This window comes from Sinocyclocheilus grahami, unplaced genomic scaffold, assembly GCF_001515645.1.
Source record: "Sinocyclocheilus grahami isolate Dianchi unplaced genomic scaffold, SAMN03320097.WGS_v1.1 scaffold635.1, whole genome shotgun sequence".
NCBI lineage: Eukaryota > Metazoa > Chordata > Actinopteri > Cypriniformes > Cyprinidae > Sinocyclocheilus > Sinocyclocheilus grahami.
In genome coordinates, this window is record NW_015505814.1 from 476,058 (window position 1) to 496,635 (window position 20,578).

The window sequence follows — 20,578 nt, forward strand, 5'->3', positions numbered from 1 at the left end:
CCAATGGGTAAAATCAAGTCCTGTCCATCCAACCTCAAAATGTTTTACAGTATCCTGCTCCACAGCTGCAGCTTTGAGCACCTGATTAGTTACTGGCAATATTAGTGCAAAGCCCTTTGGGTGCACTTGAGTGTGACAAACATTCAATGCCATCTGCATCTTGTGTTAACAGGCAATTAAACTGGCATTTCCGTTATGTAATGGACTAGCTGCCACGGTTATACACTTCCCCATGAATACTGTAATTCTCTGTTGTTTGACAGGGCTCAGCTGGAACATATTTGTGTTCAGACAGATTTGTGGCATAAATAGCCAGAGTCAGCTCAATACAGATTTTGTCAGTAGCTTTGAGTGTTTGCTTGCAGTTTTCATGACATGACTTACACACTAATAAAGTTGTTCTTAGCCATTTCCTTGCACATATGTGACCCTGGACCACAAAACCAGTCATAAGATTGAGATAAAATTGAGATATATACATCATCTGAAAGCTGAATAAATAAGCTTTCCATTGATGTATGGTTTGTTAGGATAGGACAAAATACTGAGAAAATCACCTTTAAAGTCGTCCAAATGAAGTTCTTAGCAATGCATATTACTAATCAAAAATTAAGTTTTGAAATATTTACGGTAGGAAATGTATAAAATATCTTCATGGAACATGATCTTTACTTAATATCCTAATGATTTTTGGCATAAAAGAAAAATCGATAATTTTGACCCATACAAATTTTTTTTGGCTATTGCTAAAAAATATACCCAAGTGACTTAAGACTGGTTTTGTGGTCCAGGGTAACATATATGGGCTTTCACACTTCAAATTGTTAATTGAGAAATTTTTTAACCATGGGGTAGTGGTAACACACTCATTTGTGGCCTCTTAAATAGTCTCTTCCACACACACTCACACTGCCTGTGGAATGTCGCCACTATAGATCAGCATACAGTGACAGGACAGTACATGGATAGAGTTTCAATGGGCAGACCAGAGGCATCACAACAGCTGTATGAGGAAACACACACTATTGTTCAAGAGTTTGAGGTCGGTAAGATTTTTCAATGTTTTGAGAGTCTCTCATGCTCCCCATGGCTGCATTTATTTGAACAAAAATACATTGTGAAATATTACAACAATTTAAAATACTTGTTTTCTATTTTAATATATTTTAAAATGTAATTTATTCCTGTGATGCAAAGCTCAATTTTCAGCATCATTACTCCAGTCTTCTGTGTCACATGATCCTTCAGAAATCATTCTAATATACTGATTTACTGCTTAAGAAACATTTCTTATTATTATCAGCGTTGAAAACTATTGTGCTGCCTAATATTCACGTGGAAACTGTGAAACCTTTTTTTTCTTTTCTTTTATTCTTTGATGAATATAAAGTTCAGAAGAACGGCATTTATTTGAAACAGAAATCTTTTGTAACATTAGAAATGTCTTTACTGTGAACTTTACTTGAACACTACTGTGTTTATGTGTAGTCCAATTCTGAAGTGTTATATAAATCAGTGTTGTCAAGACCCTCTTGTATGATCACATTAGAGACATTCTCTTCTCATTTTGTGAAGGAGTAAAGTATGGGAAGCAGTAGCTATATTAGACGAGGGAGGAAACGCAATCTCACATCGTGAAATCCATCATAAAAATCTTGCATGGTTCTCAAAAACAGTCTGTGCTCTTGAATAAAGTGTGTATGCGGGAAACTGATCTGACAGCTGATTTAGAGGAGTTCCGACAACCATGAGAACATCAATATGCACCACATGCCAGAACATATTTCACATCTGACAGCACTTCAGATTTATTTGCTATTTTTACATCTACACACACCCATCAACCTCTCCATTAAAGAGACTGAATTTGAATTTAAGTCAATGGAAACCAATATTGTTTTGTGTCCTTGCATATGGACCAAAACAGCTGAAATATAATTCAATTTTGTTTCACATTCATTTTGAGTGTATTATTCCATTAAGCCTGCAGCTCTTATTTAAGAGTATTTGTAAGTATTTCTAAGCACCTATTAAAACCTTGTAATTCTTAATAGAAACAGCTTCAGGACTGTTATGTACTAAAAATTATGATATTTTCCTGGGAGGTAGGCTACAGTAAAGAATGGCTCGTAATAAGTAGTGACACTTAATCATCTTTATATAGTGGCAGAGAACATGTCTGTGTAATAAGCTCATTTTTTATCCCATATATAACAGTCGCTGAGTTAAATGTAGAACAGTGATATATTACGAATCTGCTGTGTGAATGATTGTTTGTCTTGTAAGCATAAATAAAATCACTCTGAATAGGCCACCATCGTCCGCCAAAGAATTTGATTTGGAATATTTTAAACCACCATGACAGATTCAAAGAAGCCAGAGAATCCAAGTCAGCTAAATAAACCAACTCTACATAACTTGATGATATAATCTACAAAACGGGAGGACAACATCAAGCTTGAGCTGGAACAACAAAATGAATGTTGATGTTCAGCCTGATTAGCTTTTCTGTCTAAAGCTAGTGGGAGTGAGAGGAGGAAGCTATAAGTGTGTTTGTGCCATTAGAGAGAATGTGGAGGCCGTGTGGGTTTCTAAAGTTATACGAAAGTTGTCATTAGTGTTCTATCGGATGCCCAAACGAAAATGTGAGTGCGTCTAAAAGTTTTGCGTAAATCCTTTACGCTCCTGCTTACTCTGTCCCAGCCCAAACCACAGACTCTCTGCCTCCCTCTGTCAGAGACGCTGATTCATTAGTGGCTTCACTCGTAACGCCACAAACCACATTCCACTTCCTATTAGTGCAGTGAAGCGTCTGGCACAGTACACAGCAAGTAAACTAGGCTAATGTTTTGAACTAAACCAGTTCTTTTAACTGAGTTTACGCAAAAGCAGTGTCTTTTTTTTTTAATGAACACAATTCTAAATGCTAATAACATAATGCTAAATGCTAAAGGAAGCAGGAATGGGATGAGTTTGAGGTCAGTAAGATTGTTTTTGTATTATTATTTGAAAGAAATTAAAACTTTTATTCAGCAAGGGCGAATTAAATAGATCAAAAGTGCCAGTAAAGACATTTATAATGTTACACAAGATTTCGAATTCAAATAAACGCTGTTGTTTTGAACTTTCTATTCATCAGATAGTCCTGAAATCCACGGAAATATTAAGCAACCATTTTCAACATTAAAAATAATAAGAAATGTTTCTTAAGAACCAAATCAGCATATTAGAATGATTTGACACTGAGAATGATTTTTATACATTTCAAAATATAATAAAACTGAAAAGTTATTTTAAATTATAATCATTTTTCACAATATTACTGTATTTAAAAAAAAAACATAAAAAATAAAATAAGAATCTTACTGACCACAAACTTTGGAACTTCAGTTGTTAAAGGCATTGGTGCAGTTGTGCAATCTTTAATTTATCCTCCAAAGAATTATGAGAGAAGCTACAGGTGATCAAACAGTGAAAGCCAGTGACAGATTACACAAGATTTCGAATTCAAATAAATGCTGTTGTTTTGAACTTTCTATTCATCAGATAGTCCTGAAATCCACGGAAATATTAAGCAACCATTTTCAACATTAAAAATAATAAGAAATGTTTTTCACAATATTACTGTATTTAAAAAAAAAACATAAAAAATAAAATAAGAATCTTACTGACCACAAACTTTGGAACTTCAGTTGTTAAAGGCATTGGTGCAGTTGTGCAATCTTTAATTTATCCTCCAAAGAATTATGAGAGAAGCTACAGGTGATCAAACAGTGAAAGCCAGTGACAGTGTTTATTGTTTAATAAAGGTTTAGAGGCAGGATATGAACAATGTACTCATAATATTGTCTTGTACAGAGAATACTGACCTACTGTTGACTTCACCAGATTTATTTAATTGTGACTGAAATTGAGCCATCATCAAACAATAATGTTAGAGCAAATCGACAAAATGATTCTGGAAAGCAGTCTTGCTGGCAGTGCTCCGGTACTGCAGAGTGATTTATTATTTATTTTCTGTTTTCAAGGACAATGTGGTTTACGGTAGAATGCAGTAGATTATATTTACTGTATCATGTGGTTAACTGTGTGACACAGGGCAGTATGGTTACATGAGGAACTCAGAAAGCAATAACACTGTGAAATAAAGCAGAGATTCATCAGTCAAGCTTAATTTAGTTTGGCGCTGCCTGCCTCATATTATTTTAACCGATATGATTGGAACATGATCCAGATTCCTGCTACTGTGACAGAGATAGACTGTAGCAGGAATGGTGAAAGCCACAACCACAAAGAGATTTTGCATGCAGAAATAAACCGTCATAAAACATATGACAGTCTGCCCATGTGTTTTACTCATATTCTCAAAGAATCACGGGAAACCACACATAGACAACAAACACAATCCAATAAATAACTTAACATAGAAAAACATGCATTCATTGCAAAAGAAATATATATATATTTATATTTATTTGTTTTTATTTTTTCAGTCTCTTTGACTATTTTAAAGCTTTCTAAAGTATAAATTTAGCAAAATTAATGAGGTTTAGGTTTAAAACAAGAAAAAAAAACTTGGAATTAAAAATAACTAAATTCCATATATTCAGTAATATTCATATTATTTTAAACAGATTTGCTTCTCAAGAAAGTGCATCTTGTTTATAGAATGTATTTATTTATTACTGGAAAACAAGACTGAAAAAAAATAACTGAAAAAATAATACTGCTGAAGTAAATTACCTTTTGCAGTGCAGTATAAGAGAAGACCTTTAAAAAATATGTGACACAGATGGAGAATAGGTGACTACTCTTTTTTTTTTTTAAGGGTAAAGGTCACAACACGTCAGGGCCACCATGATGGGCACACTTACAGCATACTTTCACCACTTCAGATTATGAGTGCGTGTGCATATATATAAGTGTGTGTGTGTGTGAGTGTGTATACCCCTATTTAAAGCTGTACAAGAAAAGAGCAGTAGATAAACCGTTTTAACTACCAGACTCACCTATCTCTAGAGTTTTCACTCTTTGATAAGTTAGGAACACACAGCTATTCCTGGATGTGAGTTACATTGCATTTATTTTCACATTAAATACATTTTGGAGTTGACCAGCCAAACACATACACAAAACACAAACACAAACACTTAAATAAAAATTGAGTTCAATTCTGAGGGCAGCAACTGTATCCGTCCTTCAGAATTTCAGAGATGGTCCTCACTGCAGAACACAAGATCCAGGGGGCGAGGTTGGATCCAGATCCAACTCCTCCCACCTTACATATACCTAAACCTACCCGTCTCCACCCCCTGATCCCTAAACCCACCCATCTCCCTAGATGTGGATCCAACCCCGCCCCCTGGATCTTTGTTCTGCAGTGAGGGGCTACTGGAATTTCAAGCCAGATGTCCAACATAAATCTGAACGCAGACACAGCAAGTCTCGAGTCCCATCCGAACACAAGACCCATCCCAAATAAGGAAGAATCCGTTTTGTTTTGTCTCGGAACAAGCTTCTGAAACAGTGCCAAGATATTTGCTTTGGTACAATTTTGTGGGATATTTGTCAAAGCCTCATACCTTAAAAACGTTGTGTCAGGAGTTGCAAAAAGGAGTTTGAGAGACTCTGGGTGGTTAAATACCAGCTGCTGTTGCTGGGTCCAGATTGCTCTCTTGGTTTCCCTACTGACCACAGACATTCTAGTTAACTACAACCAGGCACTTCTGTTTCCCTGGAGCTTTACCCTTATGATCTCCAAAACAAAACAAGGCCATAAAGGCTAATGAAACACTGCTAGTCCAAAAGATAGTTTCAGATAAATTACATCCAAAATAATGATTTAGTCTTTATTCCTGTAGCTCTGTTAAACTGAATAGGAATAGAATAACCACACAAAGTTGTGATTTACATTCTTTTTTATGATTGTACAGAAGTTAGACAAAACGCAAATCTGAATGTCTAACATGTCTAATTATTTGGCTCCTCTGCAGTGAATGGCTGCCGTCAGAATGAGAGTCCAAACCTTTATTGATGGATTGGAGTGGTGTGGAATACTTGTGGATTATTGTGATGTTTTTATCAGCTGTTTGGACTCTCATTCTGACGGCACCCATTCACTGCAGAGGATTCATTGGTGAGCAAGTGATGTGATGCTAAATTTCTCCAAATGTCTCCAAAACTCATCAAACATCTTGGATGTACTTCTTGGATTTTTGAAGCCACTGAATTAAAAAGCAAGACTTTTGCAGCCATTGTACTGTTGGGTGATTTGATTATGTAATGCAGCATCTCTACAGAGCATGTAGGGCCTGGTGACATATTCATCATGATAACCTATTACTCCTCACATAGCCGACAACTTATTCATGCCCAGGGAAAAAAGTGATGATTTGAAGAAAAGTGAAATTTGGGTGCTTGGGCACAACATAAGCATGTCAGACAGAGAAATAGGAGACAAATAAATAAGTAATAGCCCTAAGCTATGAAAAATCTAATATGGTGAATTGAAAAATGTGCAAAATTGTATTATGTGGTAAAGGAAAAAGAATTAATATGCTTTAGCAGAATATGAAGAGGATGAAAACTGGGAGAGAGACAGAAGGCCGATTAAACAAACGAAACCGCAAGGACAGAGAAATGAGAAATTCTGTGAGAGCCTGTGGCATGCAGTATTATGTAAGATGAATGAGCTCCTTCAGGGCAGGATATTAACGAAGAGCAGCTCCTCACACACATACACTGCAGCGTAAGCTTCATTAGGGCTCAGTGCTGATTGGAGTAATTGCTGTGGTTTGTGTGCACCATAAAAGACAATAAGAGTTTGGCTCATTAAAGGAACATGAACAATGTCTCTTTTTTCACACACAGATTTACCAAACAGACATAAACAGAACACTACACAGACTCATGCACCAAATGTGTGCATTGTTGCTAAAACTCAAATCATTTTAAGACATGCAATTAATGTCTTAAATATTCTAAATGGCACGCACATTCACATACTGTATGTGATTTTTTTTTCTTCCCTCTTAATTATATTTCCTTTGTCCATCAGGGTGTTTATTATAATATGACTTTAGAAGGCTCAAAATAGAGTGCATTACTTGCTTACTTCAGATGGGAAAGTCCTAAAAGTCACTGGATGGCACGGCACAGACCACACCACACACTTAACTTCAGTCATAGGGAAAGGGCTTGAACAGAATCACCTGCAATCCATCCATCATACTTCAGTCTGTGAATAATGTCACCCATCCACTCCAGTGCAAATTCCACTGATACGATGAGTCTAAATATAAAATATCCTTCCTGAAAAGCATGCCCAGTCATCTACAAAAATACACTTTTACAAGTGTTAGGAGGGCATACTTTTGGTTCATGTGATAATACTTAATTATTGTTCAAACTTTTGGGGTCGGTAAGATTTTTTAATGAAAGTATCTTATGCTCACTAAGGCTGCATATATTTGTCAACAAAATAAATAAATAAATTGGTGAAATATTATTATAAGTGATATTATTATAGTGATCAAGACACATTATTATTATTAACAGCTGTGCTGCTAAATGTTTTCTTTTATTATTTTGTAAACAATAATAAACAATTTTCAGGATTCTTTGATGAATCGAAACAAAAAAATATATTTTCATGTATAACATTCACAAGACAAGACAATCACTAGCATACTTGTCTTTACATATATATATATAATTAATATGAGAAAACATTCTGGCCAGAAGACATTATTTATAATATAGTATTTATAAATGGCCAAATAAAAAACAATAGAACTCAATTGTTTGTCCTCATTCAGGCCACTAAATGTATGTGTGTATTTACAGTATGTGTGTGTGTGTGCCTGCATGCCCTGTTCGGCCAGGTTTTCAAGTATTCCCAGACCACTGAAACTCAAACTCTCAGTTTCCTTTTGAGGCCTTTGTTGTAGTGAGAGCTAGTGAGCTTAAACAAATCACACACAAACACAGGAATGAGGAAGTACACACAAAGAGCCGTTACACACATCCCCTCGCTGTTGCTTTCCATCTACTTTATCTCTAACACACAAATACAGAGAAAGTCAAATAACAAGCCTCATCAGAGCTACATGGATATGTATCAGAGCTACAATATCAGAGCTGCATGGATCTGCTACTGTACCTATCAGATTGTTACTGGGAGATAATGAGATGTATTAGATGCTGAATGCAGGTATGCACGTGTGTGTGAGTGTGTGTGTGTGTGTGTGTGTGTGTAAAATGCAATCAGAGATCTCACTTTCTATGTACTTTAGGGGTAATGAAGTCAAGCTGTCGTTCCAGTTAGACATTGAGAGACACAGCAGACAGCCTTCATCCTATCGTTCTGTGCTATCAATGAACTTTCAAAATAGTCTGTAAAACATTCTTACATACATTGTGTTAAATTGATTGTGATGTAAGAACAGATTGATTTACAAAGCAATTAGTTTTCCTCACATGTCATGAATTAATCCCAAAATGTAAACATTAATTTATGGGAGCAAATGCTAAATATTTCAAAATTTGAGCAACTTCACAATGCATGCAAACAAGAAAAGTTTACATCATAAAATGAAAGAATTATGGGCATATGGGCAGTTCTTAAAAATATTTATTCAAAAAGTCCTTTGGTTTCATTTGACGTCTCTGGTTTAAACTGCAGGCTGACTTTTTTTGTTCTATTCTAGGAAAGTGTTTGGCTGGAACCACAAAGCACAAAGAAAGAAAGAAAGAAAGAAAGAAAGAGAAAGAAAGATGCATTTCAGATGTTACTTTAAAATGGCAATTTTAGTCATTTGGTGTTAGAATGTTAGTCACACTCATTGATAACTTAACTGTGTGTGAATATTACAGTATTTGAAGCACTCTGAAACAATACTGACAACTGTGTTGAGTTGCTGTATGAACAAAGTTTATATCTTACATACTGTACAGCAGCACAGACTAAAATGCTGCAGTCCTCTCTGGGAGACTCACTGCAGCTTTTGCAGCAATATGATTGTGCGCTGTGCTTCCCTACTCACAGTCACATCTCTGAACGTTTCCATTACAAAGTGTATTTGCTCTTCAATTTTGACTTCAATGACTCAGTAAAATTATAGTTTTTCAATATCCAAGCCAGGCAAAAACTAGTGAGCTCCTCGCTGCTTATCTAGGCATCTACCTTCTAACAGCATCCTATAGTGTCATGGAAACTCATAAGTGACAGCTTTGGTACACTCTACGCTTTACAGACTTGACAATAAAATTCAATCATTTTGCTAAGCTAACCACATGATGCTATCCACCTTATTTGGTTAGGTGGAAGTAGACCATTTCTTGTGAATGTGCGAAACTTCCACTTCATTAGCCATTATATAACTAGAAGAATAACAAAGTTCAGTCAAGTCACCTTTATTTATATAGCACTTTAAACAATACTGATTATTTCAAAGCAGCTTCACAGTAATAAACAGGAAAATAACATAATCAATGATTCAAACTTCATCAAATATGAGACAATTTCAAATTCTGCAGAAAAAGCAGCTCTAAAAAGACAATAGTGCCATTATTTGTCTTAAATGCACAATATGTAAGATTTTTTTATTAAAATATCCAAAAACCACTAGAACAGTGCTATATATTTTGCTGACTTGTGTACTTACATTATCCCAAATGTTTCAAAGAATGTTTAAATTGAGAGAAATAAGCAATTTTAATTAGTGACACGGACCGTGTCCATAATGTCATTGTGTCGCCTGCCAATGACGTCATAACCCCTCGATGTTTTGTTTTGTAGAAAATATGGAAACACCAAAGACGCTTTAATATGTTATGCGTTTTAATAGACCGGTGACGACTGCACAGAGAGGCATTATAACAGAACTTTCAAATGTATCTAGTATGATAAAACAGCGCTGCTTTTTTCCCCCCACATACACATGACCGGAAGAAGTGGAAGCGGTCGACTGTGGCATAATAAAAGCTCCGCTGCTTTCCAGCCGTGTGTCACGCTCGTTCAGCGGCCTCGTTTCGCTTCGATGGCTTTCAGCCTCACCCTGCTTCATTCTACTACGTTAATAAATCATTAGCTCATCCATGAATATGATTTCTGCCCGAGTCCCATCAGATTGCATCAGCTGTGGGGATGACGACGACAACTCCCATGATTCCACACTCAGTCACAGCGTCATCTAACTACACCTTTGTTTTGAATACGCGTGCTTTGTGTGAGCACATGGCTTTTGTTTTGTTTGTTTCTGTGTGCCATGTGCTCTCATGTCTGTCTTGACCCCGCCCTTCTTGTTATCTGATTATTGGTTAAGTTTCCCCACCTGCTCTGCCTTGTTACTATCCTTGTTTGCTCCCTATTTTATTCTCCTTGTGTTTGCAGTCCTGTGCCAGTCCGTTGTTGTCTGTACACCTTGTGTCTTTCACTGCAAAGCCTTGTCCTGCCTTGCCTGGCCTCGCCAGTATAGTTGCCGGTCTGTTTTCCCCTATGGGGTAGTTTTTGTTTGTTTTTGTTATTAATAAAAAGCCCATTACTTCTGCATATTGAGTCCTCGCCTCATCCCTTCACCCAACCCTGACAGTAAATGGTACAAGTATTTGAGCAACAAACCAGTGTGTTTTTGATTACGAAAATAAATTAAAATAACGTAATAAACCAGTTTGCAACATTAAGTGGTATAACGGATTGTTTTTTACAGCTTAAATAACTGGAAGCAGCTGATTGTCCATGTGTAATTACTCTGAACTGTTTTTATTGATACTTTTCAGTACTGCATAAAAAAATGTATTATCAGTAATCCTCTCACTTCATACTCCATTTCATCTTACTGAAATGCATTCTAAGATTGTCTTAGAATCTCCCTTAGAATTGGACTGAAACAAGGTATCTTAAGAGGCAGCATAATTAAACTGTGTACCATTTGGAACAATCAATCTGAAGCGTGGGAAGTGCCACTATTCTGACTCCACAGGGGTTTCACTTGGTTTTTGAACAGAGAACATCTCTTTCCTTGATTCAGAAATAATATCAAGCAGATCGAGACCCAAAAAACACTGTATACTGCTGATTGTGCAAAATGTTCCAGTTTTCCATCCGTTTTTAATAGAGAAACAGTCAGACACATGAAAAGACAATGCCATTTTACTCAAAAGATGCGTGATCAGCATAACAATAAGAGAGAAAGCAAGAGATAGGGGGAATAGAAAGAAAGGATGAGACAGAGAAACAGAACAAGTATGATCCTACCGTCATATAAATTCCACTCTCGCTCTACTTCAAATGTCACTCAAAGAAAATGTCAGCACGGCACTTTTCTGCTTTTTTTTTTTTTGCGATACTTTGTTTCTCTTTTTTAATTTGATTTTTTTTACTTCTGTATTCAGGCTATTATTATCAAGTCTTACCATCCAGAGCAGAGCAGCACTCCTGGGAGACAGGAGAGTTAGACTGAGGATAGCTGACTCTAAACAATCAAGTCAAAGAAAGATTTAATAAAAAGATTGAATAAAATTAAAAAATTGTGCATTTGAGCTTTAGCAGTTATAAAGTCCATTATATGACCAGTCAGTGTGAGGTGTAGAGATTCTGATGTCTGTAAGTGGGTCGGCTTGTGACTTAACTCTGAAGTGATGTATGACGTGACCTCTGATATACAACGGCCTGCTGGCCAGTCAGCGCTTGATGAAAAAGGACGTGATCGCAGGTTCTGCACATGCCAGGGATGACTGTGCTATCGCAACAAGCTGCAAACTGATACTACGCACAATGATGTAATGCTGAGAAAATGTTCCAGTAGCCTGATAAAACTGCAGTCAGGAACAATACAAATGAGAGCTGTTCTAAAGAAAAGATCACACTGATAAAAAAACAACAAAGTATGGGTAAAAAGAAAGCTGATCCTAATCCACTGATTTATGTTAATTCCATTTACATAATCAATTCACCAGAGAACATGATACTATGACACAGAATAAACTTCACAAGCTATGCATTAATCTACCATTACCTGGTTAAACTATTACAAACACTAAAAGTCAAACAAATAGTCATGCGCTACAAAATGTCTACAATTAAACAAGCTCACAGCAGAGGGAATGGATAGACACTACCTCTGCTGACCCATCTCAACACCCAATCCATTATCACAGCGAATACCAGCTAAACATTCCAGACACGGAAAGTGAGGTTATAAAAAGCATTGCTGTTGAGTAAACACATGTATAATCATATATCTGTGGGTCAATACAGCAGTCACTGCTACTGGATTGCCATTTGCCCTATGGTAGCACTAGTTGTAGATGGAGATGGTAAATGGACTGTACAAGAAAAATAATAAAAAAGAGAATGCTCTGAACCCCATTAACCAAAACCATTGTTAGTGCAGTGCACTGCTGTGATGTGACCCCAAACCACCTTTTAATGGCCTATCTCCCAAAAGCATCATAGCTTAAGTAGCACTTAAAATCATCATAGATCTACAAGTACTGTTCGGTTGCTAAGTGCCTCAAAATGACATGCGACTGCAAAATTACACTTACTGTAAAATAATGTATTTGTCTATTTAAGGTCGTGATGCTTATAGTTTATGCAATGTACAATAAGGACGTTTATTTATATTTAGTTTAAACGTGCATATTTTATTTTAAAATTAAAAAAAATATTTTACATTACATTTCTTTTAAATAGTTATCTGCTAGATGAGAATGTTTTTAGATTTTATTTAAAAAATCTATGTAAAGCTATATGGTTCATGTACTGTAAAATGCATTCATAACCATGGTTATTATAGTTAACTAAAATTAAAACCATAAAAAAAATATTATTTGAAATAAAACAAACTTTAACTTTAAAGGGGTCATATGATGCTATTTTAAAGATCATTATTTTTTGTATTTGGTGTAACAGAATATGTTGACATGCTTTAATGTTCAAAAAACACATTATTCTCAAACATGTCATTTTCAACAAAACCCCCTCCTTTGACAAGCACAGTCTGCTCTGATTGGCCAGCTGACCCAGTGCATTGTGATTGGCCGAACACCACAAGCATGCGTCGGAAATGTAACGTCCCTTACCATAATCGCGAGCCTCAGCTTTCAAAGTAAATATCAAGACAGTTAATAATGTCGCATTTGAACGGTCAATAGCAAATACTTAAACTGATAACAAAACATACTTACAGTCGCTGATTCAGAAGCGCCAGATTGTCATAGCAAAGTCGGAATTTACCCTTTTTTTTTTTTAGAAATAGCCTTTGTGCACAGCCAGCCTTGTACTCTTCTAGGTTCAAAAAACTGTCATCCATAAAATGCGTTGCACAAATTCGAACATCTGGGTTGTGCTGTTCTGTTGTAAATAAATCTTAACCAATGATTCCTAATTGCATCTACTTCCGGAAGGCCAAATAAAGTGCTTTTGCTTTCGCACTGAAACACACAGCGTCTCCCTGACATGGCTGCATCAACACTACTGCTGTTCCTGAAACCACGCCTTCTTTCTTTGAGTGCACATTTGGGCGGCATTATGCTAATATTTCCACATAGTGACGTAGATATGTGGGGGCGTGTTAGAATGAGCCATTTTAGGTAGGCGTGGTTGACTCTTAATGGTGTAGTACGAGCTCATGGAAAATGCTAATGTTAGCCTGATAGCACTGAAAGCGAACATCCCACCCTCCCTGCAATCGCCATCAAAAGCCACGCCCTCTGAATGCATTTATGCACACAGACCAGAACACCAGAGACAACATTACAATAGGCTACATCAGCGGTTCCCAATTCCAATCCTCGCGCCCTCCTGCTCTGCAGATTTCATGTGTATCTCTTATCACGTGCGACGTTCTATTTGACCGTGAATGCCCTGGGAAGTGTACATCACCTGATATTCCGCCATGATTCCAGTTCGAAGTGAGCGTATATGTTCCATACAAAGGGCATTCAAGTGTGCGAGACGTGAATTTAAATAGTATTTATTTACAGAGGTATATTATGTCACACTTCTCTAGTAAGTTTCGTCTGTGTGTGAAGACGCTGCGCAGCGCAAATCCGTGAATGAATGTTCCGAAGTGAAGTAAACTTCAACAGATTTCCCCTGCTTCCCTTGTGCGAGGACTGGATTTGGGAACCGCTGGGCTACATCATGTGTCATTCACCCAGTGAGAAAACTTTATAGTACAGTTAGTAAAAGTAATACAATACCATGAAGGAAGATTGGCTTGTTGATGTTTGTCTGCCATCCTCGCTCTGTCAGCGTGCGTGAACGCGCTGATGACGTGTCCTGTCTGTGCGAACAGGGTGCGCAGAGGTATGCAAATACATATGTTGACAGGCAGTTAGGAAAACCAATTAAAACGCTCGGACCGAGCGTTTTGATTGGACGAACATTTCTTAGTCCTACGCCTTCCACAGAATATATAAATACAGATAAATACATTTAGACCACTAAACTTAATGATTGCTATCGGGATGTGAAGAAACTTTCAACCAGCATAACAAAAAATGTTTCTGAAGACAATCACCTATTACACCTTTAACTTTTATAAAGAATATCTCTTTGGATTTGAGACTTTAGTCTTTGCAACTTTACAGATCTTCTTTATGCACCAAGAGCTTGTAACACTTCAAAGAGAAAGGAAAACTTGAAATCGCATCATATGACCCCTTTAAAAATATTTAAAAACTTAAACTTATTTTATTTCAGCTAGTTGCCAACGCATCATTTGTCATGTTCATGCAGTTTAGCTTGATGTATTGAAGTAAATAAAACTTTAAAAAGTAATAAAACCTATACAGACATACATATAAAATTCACCAAAAAAACTAAAAAAAATTCAAATGAAAACAAAATATAAAAAATCAATCAAAATATTAATAAAAATGATAATAGTATCTCAGTGATACTGAAATAACTGTTTATAACCTCTCACTTAGAGAAAGCTATTAAGAGAGTCCGAGATGCATTGGGACACAGGGCTCTGATCGGAGCATTTCCCATGTGTCCAATGAATATTCTTCTCAGTCATACAGATACTGTGGGCCTACGTAGAGAATAATCTGCACTTTATCCAGCACTATTCTAGGGATCTCTACCCAGTAACATCAGACAAATGTACAGAGGCACCTTGGCTTCAGGCATGCAGATCTCATCACACAAACACTCAGCGATGGGTTCACAGGGATGCTTTCTTTAGCACTTCACGCCTTTTTGACACTGTGACATTACATGCATGTGTATGTCTAGTTTCAGAAGTCCTTACCTTATGTAAAGAATTCAGATTATTTTCCTACGGCACACGCTGATTCAAGGCAGTTTTATAGACAGCACACACTGAGTTCATAAATTTTGATAATGAGCCATAAAGTCTGCCTTAAATATGAATGATGAGGAATTAATTTTCAGAGAGAGGTTCATATGTCTCAGGAGTTTCCCTTCAGAGATGTTTTTTCTTTTTCTTTTTGTCCTTAAATCTGATGATGCAGTGATTGGAAGCTTCATATCAGAAAGAGAACTAGCAGTAAATTGAATCACATTCATATGCAAGTTAATCAGGTTAAACTATTGAAAACCTTTAAATTATTTGATTGATTTCATAATTATGAAACTGATCACTGCTGTACACTCACATCTCTCATTCAGTGTGAGGTCAATGGTGTGACTGCATTACCTGGCGTGCCCTTTCCCCGCTAGTTAATCTCCCACAAGAACAGTATTAATTTAAATGAACGTGTAATACTGATATCCACTAATAAAGGGAGAGAGAGGGATAGAAATCCATCTAGCCTCTCACTTAACCATCATTACATCATCCTATACACACAATATCACACAGATCTTGTTCTCAAGAGATTAAAGCCATTCCATTCCATTCTCTCTGCTGTGCTTTAGCACATTAGCATCCTGTCCCCGGGTCATAGTCAGCTCATCAGATTTGACTATAGGGACATCCCCACTTAAAAAAGAAATTGCATCTGATTACTACAGATTACTACTAGAGTTAATTCTAGTATATAAAAAACATTTATATATTTAAAATAAACAAAAGCAAAACATGCAGAATTATTATTATTATATAAAATTATATTGTTACAATATTACATTATATTTAAAAATAAATGCAGTATAATTACATTATTTTTATTTTTATTAATTGTATTAAGTTTTTTTTATTATTGTTTTTATATAATAATATATAATTTTTTATATAATAAATTATAATTTATTAAGATATATTTTAAAATGATATACTGTATAATATATATAGAAATACATATAATTCCATAATATGAATTATTACTATTATTTATATTAAGTATTAAATATTTAAAAAATATTATTATTTATTAGTATTATTGTTGTTGTTTAAATATTATTAATACATTATTATTTATTAAGATATATTTTAAGAACCTATATATATATATATATATATATATATATATATATATATATATATATATATATACATTATTTATATATTCATTTATATATTATACTGGAATATATATTATCATTATTATAAAATTATATTGTAAATGTTGTTGTACAGTATGTATTAGAGTGTATGTATTAAAAATATACATATAATTTGTATACTATACACTGTAAAAAATGACCGTGAATTTAATGGTAAAAGACTGTAAAAATACTACAGTAAAAACCTGTTAAATGGTTAACGGTAAATTCCCCTACTATATACAGTGAAAAACTGTATTGGACATTACATGTATTGGACATTAATTTTACGGTAATATACTGTTTTTGGAAGTGAAAAAGACTGTATAATTTACAGTGAATAACTGTAAATTGACATTCCCAGAATTCCCTGCGTTACATTTCAAATTTGATGTTTTTTTGTTGAAATAACTATGTTTCTTCGTAGTTTTTTCTTATCAGTTTTGTATATTAGGGCTGTGTGTTACACCTAATGTTGTTAAATGAATGTTTATTGCATTATTTCAGTTTCATGTGTGTTACCATGATGGTGTTTGTGAATGACAATGTGCACCTTCTACAGTATATATGTTATTATTTAAAAACTGCTTGTGGTGGGCTTTAGTTCATCATGTGACATTCTCATCACCACCTGCAGTAGTGGTTATCAGTGTATTACAAATGTACAAAACAGATTTCGGTACTTCAATAGGTTGGTATATTAACATTATATCAGTTAATGAAATTACGGTATTTAACTGTAAACCGTAAAACATAAAACGTTGCTACCGTATTTTTTTACGGTAAAATTCCGGCAACCACATCTGCCGTTTTTTTTACTGTAAATTTTACAGATTTTTTTTTACAGTGAAATAAGTCTCTTTTCTAGCTAAACACAAGAACAGACTTGTTTTTAAACTAAAAAAAAATAAATAAAACTGCTGTGTCAGATTTTGCATTGCTCAAAATTATGATTAAATGGGATAATTGTGGACACGGTGCTGAAATTTCTATGAAATAACATAATCCCATCACCGGATAATAAATGCAAAGCCATGCACACACTTTACCATCATCCGTGATAAGAACACAGATCGGTCATTACCTCCACCGCCCGCTCGACCTCCCTAATGAGCTGGTAATGACAAGCCTCTTAATTGTTATGTTAATCAATTAAGCCAAAGGATCTTGGCAGAGGATTTTAGGACACAAGCGCTCTTTGTTGTCGTGGAAGGTCACGCTAGATTGAGTTACAGGTAATCAGTTTCACTCTCTGCACAAACTCAATCCACACGCCAAACACATCGGAATTAGGACAAAACTGAAACAATTCTATTACTTCTGTCTACACTTGTTGGGTCAACTATTACAACACATCAGAATCACTGAGCAAAACATCTTAAAAGGAACCTGGAAGCCTACAGCACCATCCAAATGTGCAGCAATGCTACTTTAACTGTAAGTAACCAACGCCAGGAATTGCAAACTGAGAAGCAGCAGAGAATAAAAAAAATAGGTGATGAGAATGTGTTACAACATATGATAGCTGAACATTATGTTTTGAGGACATCAATCTGGTCATAAAGAGTGCATATTTCTCGTTGAAGGATCCATGCTATGCTTCCGATATCAATATCTATAGTGTTCTATAATGTTTTGAAATCTGTTCTGAAATGTGCCACTTAATTGTGCATCTAAAATTTGTCTTGAAACACTAATATATGCTTTTGAAATCTGACTAAAATGTTGTGCCTCTGAAATCTGCCTCTGGAATCCTTTGCCTCTAAAATCAGCAGCTGAATTTTTATATCTGGAATTCACAGTGCCTCTGAAAACTGCATCTACAATATCATCTCTATCAATCACTAGTTGTTTCAAAAATGTTTAATGTTGTGGTCTCTAATATCTGCCTCTGTAATCGCAAACTCATTCCGTCTGCGCTAGTGTGATCCTGTCAAACAAGCGTTTCTTACCCTGAGCAATAAACGCGCATGTGGAGTCATCCACCGCAGTTAACGCGCCGCATGTAAGTCCATCAAAGTCAGAGACGAGAGAGAGGAGCTCTGAATCCAGACTGAAAGCGCACACCTGCTCCGCTCGGTTCTTGTCTGCTGAGCCGACTCCAGATCAATGGACTATGCCAGTGCGCGGCACCACCCTTTCCTCTTGGGTCAGTGGCTCTCGTGTAGAGCTGGAGAGCTATTGAAATAGCATTGCGGTAAAACTGTCTCTTTACTCATGACGAAACGCCTCTCAGTGTCGGCTCGAGGAGGAGAAGGAGGAGACGGGAACGCAAGATCACATTCGTTGTGCATACCCAAACCGACGCGACGCTTGCGCGTATGAGCACGCGAGGTTAGTCCTTCATAGAGACTTCATCCACACATCATCCAGTCGTTGCTTGTTGCTCAGGGAAGAGGAGTATTTTATAGCACAGCCTGTGAGATGGAGAGCAGCGCCGCGCATTGGTCCCTCACAGATTCTCAGTAGTCATGGCAACCAGATCACTTCAATCAGCGCGCGCGCAGGAGATGTGATACGCCGAGGTCACCTCTGCCACTCAAGGGCAAAAAGAGCGCACTGAGCTGATGTAAACATCTCCACGTTTGATGAAAAGTACCCTGAGAATATTATTGCTAACGTTTGACTTGCCATCAGTACAGGCATATTAATCTTCTATAGGAATGTGGAGTTTGACATTTTTTTTTTATAAAGAACCAGATTCCACAGAGTGAATACAGGCAAAGTGTGACAGCTAAGCTTAATCATCTTTAATAGTGTATATTCTTCCATTACTAAACATCAGCATTTAAATCACGCTTCTTTAATTCTGATATCATTTCTGACAACGTTATAGCATGTTTGGCCTGCAGTGCTGGGAAACACTATGATATACACTGACAAAAAGCCTTTTATAGCCATAAATCAGATTTTACTAAAATAATTTTCTAATTAATATTTACTAATTCTTTCATGCAACTTTGAAAGTGTATTGGCAAACTGGTATGTGTTTTGAAAATTGGGACGGCATTTATGTCATTTTTTATTTGACCATCAGAAATATTATCTCTAGCGCTATAATTTATAGGGGGTTAAGACCATGCATTATTTAAATGCATTCTTATCTTGTTGGTAATTCTTATTTTTATTATTATTAAGAAAGACACTAAAGGGAAGAATAGGCCAGGACAGCAGTCAGAAAAAAATTAATGGAATCTAAATTTGTAAATCTTATGCGAATATTATTATTATGCATTTTATTGATTGCATAGAAAATAAAACATTGCTGTATTCTAGTTGTCCTACTTTATAAATGTGTCCCAGTTTGTCAAACTGTGATTTGGGGTCTGTGTGTTTTGAGGAATTTCAAGTTTATGTATTTAATATTTCTTAATATTTAAATAGTATTGTGTGGGGGGCTAAACCATTTGCACTATATTTTAAAACAATGCCAATGATAAATTAACACAAAGTGTCCCGCTACCTATAATTCCCATGTCTTATAAATTGGACATAATTTGCTTAAATAGAAAAAAAAAACATCACTAATATGATTTGGATATGCACCCACTCTATAAAAAGTGACACTGTGCCATTATTACCATAAAGCAAACTCAGTTCATTTAGTGGTTACTGTTTGTAGCACATTTTTTAGGTTATGTTACAAAATATCTTTTGCAGTGCAAATAGTGTACACATTAAACAAATCTCGCGCGAGCGCACACACACAATAATATATTATTCAGTGGCAGCATGGTGGGTTTCCCTACAATTTGACCTACATATTAAAAGACCAAGTCATACAGCATCCCTCACAAATACACATCTACTAAACCACAGACCTCAGAAATGCAAAACCAGACAAACCAAACTTCACAAAGTATTTACTTATTTATGACACTAGTAGACTATATATTCACCTTTTAGAGCCCCTGTGCATTATGAGCACTGATAGCAACAGGAATACATTCATTCATTCAGAGCAGCTGTTAACTGGAATTCTGATAGCTTATCTTATCGTGTATACAGGATTTAGAACTAACTGAATGGTTTCATCTTTGCCAGTGTATAATTATAATGTCACAGCCACAGAGAGGAGTCTGAAAGCTAATATTACAATGCATCTCATTATCCTTT

General features: G+C 35.8%; 1 protein-coding gene across 1 annotated transcript in view; it reads right to left on the minus strand.

Annotated features, from left to right (window-relative positions):
- LOC107558193 (sorbin and SH3 domain-containing protein 2) overlaps nucleotides 1-18,870 on the minus strand; it is a 63,759-nt gene extending 44,889 nt beyond the window's left edge. The window contains exon 1 of the mRNA XM_016241814.1: nucleotides 18,415-18,870. The gene's annotated coding sequence lies outside the window, so the exon portion shown is untranslated. The remainder of the gene's footprint in view (nucleotides 1-18,414) is intronic.
- Between the last annotated feature and the right edge of the window lie 1,708 nt (nucleotides 18,871-20,578).